At 32.2% G+C, this 8,976-nt stretch overlaps 1 long non-coding RNA gene across 1 annotated transcript in view; it reads left to right on the forward strand.

Annotated features, from left to right (window-relative positions):
* Positions 1-2,698: 2,698 nt before the first annotated feature.
* The window catches only part of LOC111086228, an 18,001-nt gene continuing 11,723 nt past the window's right edge, over positions 2,699-8,976 (forward strand). Inside the window, exon 1 of the long non-coding RNA XR_002610964.1 lies at positions 2,699-2,708. This is a non-coding gene — a long non-coding RNA (uncharacterized LOC111086228). The remainder of the gene's footprint in view (positions 2,709-8,976) is intronic.

Below are 8,976 nucleotides of genomic sequence, written 5' to 3' on the forward strand. Positions count from 1 at the left end.
TGGGCATAATGGATGCAATAGTATGAGAAATTACAGTTCCAAACATGTCTAAACGTGAATCTTAATATAATGAAGCTTATGATCTATCTGTATGTCTTCCTGACAATAAATACCCAGTAATCTTTTTAATTTGCGTTTTTCATTAATTTTCATCCAGAGAACGTGTACTATCTGTAATCCAATCGTCCTAAAAAGGACCATACTTCATCAATTAATTAATACAGCCATAGTTAAATGATCCTAAAAAGGACCCTTATTCCTTAGTTAATTATAATTAAGATGTCATAAAAGAATAACTAACATTATCAAATCGAACTAAAAGTATATCACTAATTCATTAATTTATCCTAAAAAGGACACTTAAGGATAATTCATTACCACAAAGTAGATAAGGTGTTGCTAGACAACCATGACTCATATAATAGATGTCGCAACAAGAATATAATTAATCACAATTAATTAAACCAATTATAATTAATTCGTCCTAAGAATGACACTTAGCTATAACTCATTTATCCTAAAAAGGCGATATAGTGATTAAAACTTTTTGTTTAATGATTTTAAATATATTCACTGCTCTAAAAAGGACGATGTAATAAATAAAACATATAACAAAATCATCAATAAAACGTTTATTTCGTAATAACACTTTTACTAGTTTGTGAAAATTTTTTACACTAGTTCCTTTATCACATGTTTTAAAATCAAAAAGGCAGACTTTAATATATACTTGCTATTACTATAGCTATTTCAACAAATATACTGTGCTACTACTGTACAAGTTGTCAAAAACATTATTTAACGTGATATTTGTTCCTCGTATGATGAATCATAGTTGTTTGTTATTAAGCACAAAGAGCTATCTGTGCTCTGACTATCACGCGTATCGAAACCCGGTTTCTAATGGTACAAGACCGCAGACATACCGCTGTGCCACTGGGGGCAATTAATTATAGAATAACAACACTTGCCATACATCTTTGAGGACCACATTAGCGATGTGTTCAAAACTCCGTGTTCGTTGCTTCAATGGATGCATATAATCTTGACTGACAAATATACGTAAGTCTTGTGTATGAAACACATAACTTCCTCAATGTTCTGTTGGACAATAACCCTATTTCAATTACCATAACGTTTCAGGCGTTGTTTCATTATTATAATAAGTATACGAAACGAACAAATTCGCCATCTAACTGTAAACAGAAGGCGTTTCTTTTCTATCTGAGATGTCAAACTAATTGTACTTTGAATATATTGACGTCACTAACGTATGACACATAGGGTTTAATCAACATTATAACATCAATGAAAGGTTTCCTCGAGGTAAGTTATTATTGCTCAGAATGCGATTAATCATTTGATCATTTAAACAAGCATCATTGTTCAGAGTACTGTAACGTTTGTTATCGTAATGAATCTGTGAAAGGTCAATCCGTTGTCTGTTCCGATTGTAACAAATCTTGTACATCTGTAGAATGTTACAATCGACATAAATCAATGAATGATAGGCAAATGAAATCTTTGTGTGACAAATTTTATCAGTGCAAGAATTGTTTTATCATTATTGACAGAAAGAAACGTTATCCAGAATTTCATCGTTGTGGCGAACACATTTGTGAAGGACGTAAATCATATATCTTAAACAACCATTTATATTTTTTTCCAGGACAAAAATGTCAAAGACAGATTAGGAAACAGGAATTTACGAGGTAAACTACTGTGTGGTCCATAATTTTAATGATAAGGAAACAGTTTTCTGTTTATATAATTCATATAATTCATGTGACGAATTCGGTAAATTCTTATTTTCAAAAGAACATACGAATTATACCGTTATAGCACATAATATGAAAGGTTTTGAGGTCACTTTATATTGAATTATCTTATTGGTCAAGGAATAAAACCCTAGATTATTGTAAACGGCGGAAAAATACGATTATAACAGCCAAAAGTCTCGGAATAAGGGTAATTGACAGTTATAATTTTATACCCATGTCTTTATCATTGTTTCCAAAAACATTTGGATTAGAAGAACTACAGAAAGGATATTTCCCTCATCTTTTTAATATCAAGTTCAATCAAGAATATCGAGGACCTATCCTGGATGCCAGTTTTTACTGTCCCGACACCATGTCATCGCCCGTTCCTGGATTGGCACTGGCAGCCACGAGAAGAAGAATACATCTTTGACTTCCAATAAGAGATGTACAGGTAAGAAAACTATTATCTTTAATTCTCATCAATTATATTTTGCTGTTTTCATGAAAGTGTATTGTTAAAAATAACACGTTTATTTATTTGTTTATTTTGAATTTCGCGCAAAGCTACACGAGGGCTATCTGCGCTATCCGTCCCTAATTTAGCAGTGTAAGACTAGAGGGAAGGCAGCTAGTCATCACCGCCAACCGCCAACTCTTTGGCTACTCTTTTACCAACGAATAGTGGGATTGACCGTCACATTATAACGCCCCCACGGCTGAAAGGGCGAGCATGTTTGGTGGGAGGGGGGATTCGAACTCGCGACCCTCAGATTGCAAGTCGAGCGCCCTAACCACCTGGCCATGCCAGGCCTTCTCATTATGATTTACCATTGTTGAATATTGTACTTAACATCCTTTATTTTTTTTAGATACTGTCGATCAGACGTAGATATACTACAACAGCGCTGTCTCCAGTTCAGTGATGAGTTTCTCACAATCTGTGATGTAGATCCATTTAGGTCTACACGCTGCTGTGTGCATGTCTGTTTATAGAAGTAAGTTTATAACATCACGATCGATAGTTCTAATACCTAACCATGGATAGTTTACAACAAAAAACTACAGTATTCAATATTCAGTATTCAATGGTTTGACTATATACAAAAATCTGAGGGTATAAAGATTCAACATGCACTTAATGGCGGTGAGAAACAAATCCCGAATTATAGGGTTGACGGTTTCTGTAAGGAACAAAATTCCATCTATGCATTTTGCAGACGCTATTATCATGGCTGTGATAAATGTTACGATTCTCACACAAAAAATGTTGATTTAAATAGACCCATGTGCTTTATAAGAAATCGTACTATTGAAAAACAAAAACAACTCGAAGATCTAGGACAGGGTTTCCCAACCTTTTTGCTCTTTCGGAGCACTTTTAACGGAAAATATTTTTTGCGGAGCAATATCATCTGTAAATTTTAAACAAACCTTATGGATTAGGAAAAGTAAAAAAGAAATGCATAAAAACAGTGACATAATGTTTTGTAAAGTGTTTTCCATACAACATACTGATTAGAGTGATTAACATATATTGGTCTCATTTTAATACTGCGATGATACGACTCATTATAGGCACTGCCCCGATGTTTCAATACAGTGATATATTTATAAGTTCCACAATGAGTAAAGTAGTGCTACATTTTAGTTCAAGAGTGTGATTAAATCTTTCTACTATAGATGTTTTTGTTTCATTATGTGTAGTAAAGGATTACTATTATGTCATTAATAGAATTAAAGATAAATTAGCTTTTATTGATTTAAAAGATATCCGATATACATAACATTTTCTTTTCAGTTTGAAACTAAAATTGGTAAAATACAAGAAAAAATATTATCGTTCCTATCGATAAAGCCAACTGTAATTTTGGTTTTATCTGTAAACGTTTTTATGCACAACTTGTAACTAATTAAATATATACTACACAAACATTTTGGTTACAAGACAAGTCTAAAGATGCTATTATTAACAATTTGTTGAAAGCCAAAAAGAAAATTGATGTTAAAGCAAATCTATATTTAGAATTACCGTATGTATAGGCTGTTCCTAAACTACGAAAATCTCCCATTAAATGTCATTATATTTCTAGTTCAGTAAAAACTATACTAAAACAACCTGCAGTTTTATTAAATAAATTACTGAATCAGTTATTTTTTAAGCTACAACAAAACCCAAATAGTAAACATGATTTCTGGATAATTAAGATAATTAACCTATCTTAAAAACATTAGGAAATTTAAATAAAAACAATCAGCAGATACAAAACAAACTTGTGATTTTACTACTTTATTTACAACTATAACACTTAACGATTTGGTAATGGCGATTAATTGATTAATATATTAATTTATAGATCTACTTATAAAGATAAAAAACAAACTTTTAATGCTAACAACTCCAAATATATGTTCAGTTTTTGCATACATAATAACTATATTCATTTTTATAAGCATGTTTATAAACAAATGGTAAAGCAATGGGTGCTAATTTTCCAAGCAGTGTTGCTAATTTATATCTTTACTTTATGAAAATAAATTTATAAATAGTTTTTCAAATCCGGAATTATTTTATTTAACTTATAGATATATTGATGATTTAATTTGCATCAGTAATCAATTAATAAGTAATTATATCAGTAATATTTATCTTACAGTTTTACAAATCGAAAACACCTCTATATCAAATACCGAAATACATTATTTATATTTAGATATTAAAATACTTAATAATTATTGTAATATTTATGATAAAATAAATTATTTTGCCTTTCAATTTTTTGGACTTCACTTGCCAAACAGTAACGCCAAATAATGCCGTACAGAGCATCATACATTCACAGCTACTCAGGTGTTGTAGAATTTATAACAATGAACAGTTCCTAATTTCCAATATTTATGTATTACTGAATAAACAGATTTTTAACGTAAATTTATAAATAGTAGTATAAACGAAATCATAATACATAATAAAGAATAATTTCTATTTTTTGTTGGGGAAATTATTGGAATTACTTATTTGGACTGTATCTTGTATAGGTGTATTAATGTAGATGTATCACTTTCTCTATATAAAACCTACTACTATGTAATTCTTGTAGAACCTTCGAAGATCCTGACAGTAGCATGGATGGAAGCTATACTAACAATTTAGGTTGGGCTTGTATAATAATACCTTAACATCGTTATGGGGCTGAAATGCCAACTTCAAGGACTGTTTTCCCCATTGATGTATGTATTCCAAACATTTCTTTCTTCTTACTGAATTATTATTTTATTTTATTTTTTGAGCAGCCACCTTCCCACATCTGGCTGCAGACAGCGAAAGGTGGTGAAGATGTGGGACACTGTGGGCTAGAGCATCCTGTGACGGATTTATCATTATATATTTATTTTAATATCAACGTTTGTTTAGATTAAATCTATATTTAGAAATATGCATAGCTTATAGTGTTATATATGTATTGCGAAACTCCCGCCTATTCTCTAAAGTTGTATTGTTACGTAATCTGAATTTTCGTGAAACATTCCACACGCCTATAAATATAACCAATGCGACGCGCCAAAAAAAAAGAGTATCTATTATTAGTTTGCTATAGTCAGTGTGCTATAAACTTCGGAAGCTATAACTGTGATTGTTATAACGCTTATCAATCGGGAAAACTTCAGATATTTGACCAGGAGCATTTACAAAATTCGAACATTAGAAATCATTCATCTTCAGTGGATTCACATCAGACATTAGTAATTTTATGAAAACATTACCTAACGTCACCGGTAGGAAAACTCGGCGTGTGTGGCTAGTGAATAACGAAGGACAAAGCTAGCTAGCTCCCTGTTAAGTGAATTATACCTATGTCAACTCGTAATTAACTCGCTCATCGTGAACCCTCGATAAGATATCGAAGAAGTTCCAGACTAGAAAGAAGACTTTATATTGCTTGTAAGTTTGTGAAACTTTTGTTTATAAATCATTGTTTGTAATAACTGTTATTGTAAATTGTATTGTATGTATACTAAAACGTATTTATGTTAAAAAAAGAAAACTGTTTGTATTAATCTCGTTGGCAAATATAATAAACTGACTATATATCGGCTTTTACTTAACTACTAAATCCAAAGTACAATTAATTTACTAAACTTAAAGTATCATTTAGCTCGGTTTCAGACCATTTGAAATTCTAATACATAACAATCCATATCTGTTCTTTTTTGTTTCTTATTAAGAATGTGAAGTCTGCGAAACTGAGGTTAATATGGATAGATAGTGTACCCCCAACGCAAAAACTAGGACACACTGCATAACTACCCACCTTATGGTGTGTGCACAGGTGATACATGTCTGTTTTGTACTGCGTTGTTTCTTTTTTTATGTTCTACGTAATATTACAATTATATATATAATGTGTATGTTTGTAATATATGTATTGTGGGAGATTAAATTCACACCAGATCGGAAGTTGATCATTATCTACATCAGAGTTTCCCAACCTTTTTGCTCTTTCAGAGCACTTTTAACGGAAAACATAATTTGCGGAGCAATATCATCTGTAAATTTTAAACAAACCTTATGGATTAGGAAAAGTAAAAAAGAAATGCATAAAAACAATGACCTTTATTGAATAATTTCAAATAAAAGACAAAAAGAAATCTTTTTGGCACAATTTAGTGGCTGACTTGCGGTTGCTTCGTACTGCAAACTTTTTCAATATCAGGAGTTATTGATGTTATCTGTAAACGGAGATCATTTTCTATGTTCGATCTATTTCTAAATTTAGATTTGGTAGCGGCATATAACGAAAAAGATTTGTCACAAAGGTATGTTGTTGGGAAACGCATCAAAAACTTCAATGCCTTGATCGTGATTTCTCTGTATTTCGTATATATCTTAATCCAAAAATTAGCAATTTCCTCTATTTGAAAGAAAGTTAATAATGTAGAGTTGGTGGAAATTTCTATAAGTTGCTCTTTTTCTTTTAAAGACAATTCATCTGTATTCACAGAATCAGTGAAGGGATTTTGAATCCAAAGGAACTTCTCGACATCTGAAGGAAAGTATTCAACAATGATTGCTCTCATATCAGATAAATGTTGCACGACAGAATCTTTTACGTCTGTATTTCAATTAAAAAGTAAAAATTCACAAAGATTGTCAAAGCAATCATAATTTTCCCCAAAATCACACTTACTCCAAAATTTCAGCTTGCGCTGAAGTGCATTAATCTTACTCTGAGCTTTGAAATATGTTACATTTTTGCCCTGCAATGCAACATTTATTTCATTTAGATATGAGAATATATCTGAAAGGTAAGCCAATCCTTGCAACCAACATGTATCACTTAATTTGTAAGCAAGCTCAAATGTATGTTGGGACAAAAAACCGTAATCTCCTCACGCAACTCGTAGAATCTAGCTAAAACTCTGCCTCGAGACAGCCAACGAAACTCTGTATGCAGCAATAAAGCTGTATGGATGCTTCCCATATCGTTACACAATAAACAAAAAATTCTTGAATTAAGTGGTCTTGATTTTATGAAATTAATTATTTTAGTTACATCACTAATTACTTCTTTCAAATTTAAGGGCATGCGCTTCATGGCAAGTGCATGCCGATGAAGAAAGCAATGGATACTTTCAATTTCCGGGTTTTCTTTCTCCATGCGTGCTACAGCTCCTGAAATTTTTCCTATAATAGCAGCAGCTCCATCAGTGCATATACTTGAACATTGTTTCCATGAAATTATATGGTCTATCATAAATAAATCAACCAACTTAAATATTTCTTCCCCTGTTGTGTGCATAGCTAAAGGCTTGCACAGTAAAATATCTTCTTTAATACGAGATTCATGTATATAACGAACGAATACTAGTAAAATGGCCAAGCCTGTAACATCAATGGATTCATCCATTTGGAGAGAAAAAGTTGGACTCAGCTTTACTCGCCTTATTAATTCATTTTCACAAAACGCTGACATGTCTTCAATACCCCTAGAAACTGTATTATTTGAAAGAGGCACACAATTAATGTTTTGAAGGTATTTTTCATCAATCATACATTCAACAAAATCTTTGACACAAGGCTTGATTAGATTTTCAGCTATAGTATGGATTCACCTTCTTTAGCTATAGGGTAGCTAATACGATATGAAGTAATAAGAGTTATTTTGTTGTCTTTAGAAATAAATGAATGAAACTTAGTTTTTCTTTCGTCTATTTCTAAACACTTCCTTTTAAAATATTCACTGCTTTTATCTTTCAAGTGAGAATGATTGGTTTCTAAATGTCATTTGAGGTTTGCAGGAAAGAGACTACTTTCAGCACCTTTCCACATTCAACACAAAGTCCGCTTGGTTCTTCCTTATCACCAGGTTATGTAAAACCATAGTTTATAAAACTATCGTCATATTTTCTTTCTACTATTTTTATGACATTTTAATTTGCGTTCTTGGCGCTTTGTCACATGGCAATGATGTCGACGAACTCGCCATACTTTCCTCATCTTTACCACTTAGGCCTAGGTCAGAACTTCCAGAAGCAACGCTGCCTTCACTAGACTTGTTACAAGTTTTCAGCCATTTATCCATTTTATGGGTGAAATCAGTCAATTTTATATTTGGAGTTCTGGCACTGTTCAAGAAACAAAATAAATGAAAAGCAAAGTGAGACAAAGATTTCCCAAAATGATAAACTGCACAAATAGGTAGGTAAATCTGGCCGGAATTACGATGTCAACAGCACTGGACATTTGCGGCTAGTGGGCAACTTTTGTTCCATGGTTCAGGTAGTTGATAGTATTGTTGCGTCATCAAGGTCACGTGACTGGCGTGGCGCCACCTATTTTCTAGAACTATCCTGTACCTTGGCGAATGCTCTAGTATTTACTAAATATAGGGTAGTCTGGTATATAAAAGAGGGTGACAACGTGACGGGACAATAATGTGTTTGTAGATAGTGAGTAATTGAACTGCAGTCACAGGGTATTGTTGAAGTTAACGTTCGTTCGTTATAGTGTTTGTTTTAGCGCGAATATTGAAATTAAGTGTATCGTAAAGTTATATTCGGAAAGAATAAACCAGTTTTATTAAGTAAAGACTTGTGTCGTTAAAGTTTCGTCGGAACGAAGTTACGGAAAGTTAATTAACAAACGGAGACGTAACAGTATTTATTTTAGAATTCGTTCGAAGGTACAAATGCCCTTTACGTTCTTTAGATTTTT

Source organism: Limulus polyphemus, unplaced genomic scaffold (genome assembly GCF_000517525.1).
Source record: "Limulus polyphemus unplaced genomic scaffold, Limulus_polyphemus-2.1.2 Scaffold937, whole genome shotgun sequence".
Lineage (NCBI taxonomy): Eukaryota > Metazoa > Arthropoda > Merostomata > Xiphosura > Limulidae > Limulus > Limulus polyphemus.